Source organism: Glandiceps talaboti, chromosome 10, assembly GCF_964340395.1.
Source record: "Glandiceps talaboti chromosome 10, keGlaTala1.1, whole genome shotgun sequence".
NCBI lineage: Eukaryota > Metazoa > Hemichordata > Enteropneusta > Spengelidae > Glandiceps > Glandiceps talaboti.
The window spans coordinates 19,432,861-19,439,364 of record NC_135558.1 but is presented as its reverse complement, the minus strand read 5'-3'; positions in this window follow the sequence as shown (position 1 = coordinate 19,439,364).

Genomic DNA, 6,504 nt, shown 5'->3' with positions numbered 1-6,504 from the left:
ACATACATACATACATACATACATACATACATACATACATACATACTAGATTATTCTCGTCATTTCCGGTCTAATCAGGTTTTTTCTTTAAATTTCAAGCGTGTTCTATTGGGTTCTATTTGGTGCTTGTGAATATTAGATCTTTTCACACGTATAACCGTTAATTACGCACGGTTGTCGTTTTGTTCCATAACATTCAGATATATTCAGGTGTTTACCTAACATGTCTGAAGCTTGCCGATAAATACCTTGATAAAGAATTTTTATTCGAAACGTCGGATTTTACAACTGTTTATACGGACTAACTTAATAGTTCCATATGCATTTCTTTTTACATACATACGTACGTACGTACATGTACGTACATCTTATCAAGGCATACCTGATTTGTAGAAACGCTTTAGTGATGATGGTGCAGCTTCACTCGAACTTGAGGAACTGATGCAGTTTATTGATTACGTTTGTAACTTTGATCCTGCTATTCAGTATACTTATAATATTTCTGAATTTACTATCAATTTCCTTCACATCTCACTTAGAATTGATGGTGGTGATATAGCTACATCTATTTATACTAAACTTCCTGATTCACATTCTTGTTTGCAGTATGGTTCATCACATCCTAATAAGTGTAAAGACTGTGTTAAAAAAAAGTGGGCGTCTCAGAAATAATGGTGACTTTGATGGTATTTTGACTCACATTTAGAATACTACAGAATCAATGACGTAAGCGTGAATTGTTGTGACGCAGAACGATGTCATAGCAATAAATCTCGTATTTCCTTTTTTAACGCGTACACTTTGGCCTGCACGTAATATAAATACTATTATCATTTGATGGTGTGTTGCGGCCAGGCCATTTAGGCCTACTTCGATCATGATAGAGGAAATCATAACGGTTACCCATTGAACATTACATCCCTGTATTGGAATTTTTAACATCCTTTCTGTTATTTGTAAATTCTACTAGTGTAAGGATAAATCACTTCACCATAAAAAATGATTTTACCTTTGTCAACTAGAAAGTGGTAGTGAACCTGGAGATTTAATATTTCAGAATTGAATAAGGAAGCCAACCCATATATAAAAAATAGCGCCAATTGCGTTGTTGCAGAAACCGTATTTAACTGTAGGAATTGGGCAAAAACCGTGAGAGGAAACAATAGTTATGATGGCGATAATTAAAACTTTATTCGAAATATAGAGAAAATATGAACATAATATTAGAAATCCGGAAAATCGCGAGAACAAAATGAAGTATTTGTCCTTAATAACCCTGTGGTACAACTCCACACAAATTCAATATATCTCACGGTGTACAAAATCGAGAAGCAAGTCGTTGCTATATCTTTTAAAAATTCATAGTGCATGCTTGGTAAATTGTGATATGGTGGCAGGTAAAGTCACGGACCGATATTTTGATATTTCGTATTTCGATAACTGATTTCGGTATAAAATGAGAAATAGACTGTGAACAGTCGTCATGACGTCTTTGTGATATAACTTTGAATACTAAAACTGACATCAACTTAAAAAAACAACATAAACTGGTCTTCCAATCTGTAATGGCTTTACATCTGATGAGAAGAAACCAGTAACACAGAGACCATATGGAAAACAATGGAAAACATATCTACCTGAACTAGACACTTACTCATGAATAAAAACATCTATTTACCCCATCTATTCAAAAATTGAGCGTAATCGGAACCACACGATATTTTTTATTAGGCGTAATATATATAATGAAGTGACAGTAACGGTATCTTTGCAGTTCAATTGAAAACAAATCACTTTTCTAAACCAGCGTCAGCACCATGTAAAAGATCACTGATCATCAATCAAAGTTTTGACAAATAACGTTAATAGGATTTAAATGATGTATATGTATGCATCGAAGGATTGTGTTACATATCAAACAATAGTTGCTGTGTGGGAATGAATTAATCCTATACATTCAATGCCAACTTCCTCGTATTATATTGCCGTATGGACAACAAACCTTTACTAATCATCTCCTTTGTACATTATAGCACATATTGCATCTAGACAATACTGAGGAAAATACGCGAAGGCCAGTACACGAGGTGTCATATTACAACACATAAGCTCATAATTATATGATTCGGGAGGTGATATTCTGTTTAATCAAAATAACTTTATGAATATCATTATTGAGAATGTACGATAGTTTAACATTTGTTCAAGAAGGGTTGGATATGATGGGATATACTGAAGTAACATGAGTTGAACGAATGAACAAATACGATGTGGAGGTGACATTTGATCATCTATTAAAACGAGTTTATGAGTATCGCTGTTGAAAGCATATGAAATTATTATCGTTTGTGTAAGGAGAGATGGATATGGAATATACATGAGCAATATTTGCGACGAACAAATGGCATCGATACTATAATATTGACATAAAGTATATATAACATCCGTCACTACCACTTTCTGGTTGACAAAGGTCAACTCGTTGTTGACATGGTGAAGTGGTTTAGCCTTACACTACACTAGTAGAATTTACAAATAGTCATGGATGTTAAAAGTTCCAATATACAGAATATTAATAAAAAAACACCACACGTTTGTTTAATTCAATCAATCACAAATATATATAAATCAGATGATTTTCTCTGTCTTGATGGCAGTAGGCTCAAATGGCCTGATTGCAACCACAGACAAGTAAGAAGACGACTTACTTGTCTGTGTCGCAACACATGGCGACTCCTCCAAATGACAGTATTTATACTAGGCAACGATATACGAGATGCATTTGCTGACGTTGTTCTCGGTCACAACAATGCGCGTCTACGTAATTGATTCTGCAGTATTCTAAATGTGAGTTAAATAGGTTTCAAAATCACCTTGAAAAGGTGTTATTCCTCAATCTTTAATTTTTCAATCAGCCGGAAAGTTTGTTTCTCCTAAGCGAAGTAAAGTGCATGTATTTGGGTATAATGAAAAAAACGAAATTTGAATTTAACTTGGAAATTGTTTTGCAAATGCAAATTGATATAAAACAATTTTTTTTTTCATGAGCCTCCGCGGTTACCATACAACATATCTGAATTGTATTCTAGCTGCACATATATGATTTCGCACGATGCTGTTCAAATCTCACATGGAACATTCGGCTTCCTTTTATGCAACTGAACATTCTAGATATTTACAAGCTTCACAAACTCTTAATAGGTTCTTTTATCTACAGCCTGGTTCACTTAAATTCACCACATATCTTGTCCCGTTATTTTGGTGACAAAACACATGAATATGATACGAGACTCTGTCATCGTCATAATCTTTACCTGTAGTTACATGCGAGAACGAATTCTGGTCAGTTTACAGGTGCGAATTGGTATGATATTCATATACCACTGATAATTGACCCCGAAGGTCACAGTATTTACATAATGCTTTACTCCTGACACTATAGGAGTAGACACTTGGATTAAAGTTGTTGACTTAATCATATTTGTTGGTGACAAGTATGGCAGCCACTCAGTAGTGACATGATCACCAAAAGTAAATGCATGACTATAAGATATTGTTCCCAATATGTTTCTTCGTTCAGCCAAGGAAAATATGAGTGATGACCTAAGGGGCCCTTGTCACTATGAGTCGCTAGACTTATATAGTGTCAACCCTTAAGTCACGAGTACATGTATTTCTTTGGCTGAATGAAGGAATATATTGGGGAATTGTATAAGTATACCATCGCTAGTAATTAAAAAAGAAATCGGGGAAAGTAATGGCAATTGTGAACATCTTGACTCATATTTCGAAAACAGGAGAAAAAAGTTTGAAATATTGCTTTATTTAAGGCCGTGTATTTATGGTAATGCGTTGTTTACAATCAACAATTAACACTGAAGCAAACTGAGGTTTCCTTCCTTATGAAGACATAACATTGCCTACAGTTAGCTTGCCTTGTAAGATGTAATATTAAGTGGTCAACACTAAGATGTAACAAGTTCAATACTAGCTGTCTATAATAACAATATTAACCATTGACAAAACTGAGGTATCTTGAATTTGCTTATGGAGACAAAAAAAATACATACAACTAACAGAGCAAACATCACGGTTAGCTTGCCACTAAAATTGGGGTATGATTTAATGCTAAATGGTTACAATTACTAGGTAACAAGGGGCTGTCTATAATCAACAATAAACATTGACGGCAACTGAGGTACATGTATATTTGCTTATGGAAACACACAAATTGCTAACAACTACAGACCAAATGCCACATTTTGTCATTGTTGTAAACAGGGATGAAAAGTCCGGTGATCTCATCAAGCAGGTCAGGATCCGACTGATCCAATTATAGTAGACACATATATGCATTTTATCTGGCCAGACATTTCGAAATGTTACCGTTTTGCTGTATTAGGGATTTTTAAAAGCATTATAATCTAGCTAATATATTATGTTTGTACCAGTAAACAGAGGAGTCACTCCAGCTGTTTCATCTTTTGTGTCATGTATGGCGTCTTTTGTAACATGTAATACAATCAAATTGCCCTCACATCACAATTAGTATATATAACAGCACACATACGCTACCAGAAATGTAAATAATACCATGATGGAAATACCACCATCGGTTAAAGTTCCAAGATAATACAGTTAACTGATTCTGTTTTGAATTTACCATTTCCATTTATATTTTTCACTGCAGATTATACCAGTTTCACGTCTATAATGTGACACTTAAAGCTGAAAAGGGCTGGAATGCACGGACAACTCAAGCCAGCCACACAGAATGGTATGGCTTAAAATTCAAGCGAGCCAAAGAATGTGACATACTGGCTTTAATTTCAGTGTAGGCTTGAAATTCAAGCTAGCCACAGAATGATACACTCACGCTGGGGCTTGAATATTCAAGTGGAATGGTGACCAACTATAAACAATTAACATACATACATACATATATACATATACATTCATACATTATAAGTATACACATACATTGTCAAACATACATACATACACATATTACATACATTATATGTATATATACACATACATACTTACATTATATGTATACACAATCATACATACACACCCATCCACACACACACACACACATACATACATACATTATATGTATACACAATCATACATACATACATGTACATACATACACAAACACATACACACACACACAAATACATGCAGACATGTCATAACAGTCTAGTTCCTGATGGACTGTATTCCGTACTACATTAATTTCACACCTATACCGTCTAGTCAAGCCCGTGACTCAAGGCGTTAATTGTGGTTCAACCCCATGGTGAGCAAAGCGCGAACGGCACATGTCAGGAGTAATCCATCACAAATTGATGGGCTCTCACCATCGCTTATTACTATTCATTTGATACAACTGTTTTGACTATATGTCCAATGTCCAACCAGGACTCCACCTCCAGTCTGTTTAAACTAAAATCACATGGGGATGCGACGACATCATCATATTTCTATTAACGCTGTAGGTAGGAGCACAGAATTCTGTGTGAGAGTCACATGCTTGACTAGACAGTATAAGTGTGTAAGTTAACGTAGTACAAAATATGGTCCATCAGGAACTAGACTAATATCATGATAGAAATGCATGAATGGATGATTGATAAAAGGAAACAGACAACATTAATTTTAAATGCAAATACAAACATTTACTTTTTGAAGGTTGGGAACAGCAGCATATACACAGACAAAAGTAAATTATCAAAAGAAACTGGTAACATATGATACTAAATCTGAGTTTGAATCATAATCAAATATAATAACTATTTCCCAATACCTTTTCATGATTCTACAGTGGTTTCATTCATAGCCTACTAAAAAGCCAAACTAATTGTGGATTTACTACCAAATCAGAAAGACTATAACAGTGTTTCAATTAGGCGACATAATGCTTTTTACATCTCACATGATTTTCGTAATGAATTCCATCAACAAAATACAGGCACTGATAGGACAAATGCACATGAAATGTTAATTTTCATGGCACTCTGAATACAAATAAAACAGATTTATGTTTGATTCTTCCTTGTTTAGATTTCATTGGACAGTGATGTTGATCTGTGTTCACAGTGAGATAAACTGTATTATTTCATATGCTTTCCTGGCATCAGTCTCTGTATTTTGCTTTATGTAATTTGTAACAAAAAATGATGTGAGACGTAAGAAACATCGTGGTGCCTAATGCTCAGTACCTGCAATGGCACTTTACCTCATGTTAGAGTGTCAAAATAGAACAAGAATGTCGTCTTATTCTCACATGCACCTATACTAATGCATATGCCAAGTGCGTGGAGTAGAAGTTATGTGTTGACAAAGAAATTGAATGCTCGTTATTTTTATGATGTGCGTAGGGAGTAATTTTCTATTTCAGGTACCCTACAAAGAATTAAAACTCTATAGTCACTCTGGCTCGGTAGTAAGCAGTTGTTGTACTCATATACCTATTGCTATTAATTCTTGAGAGAATTC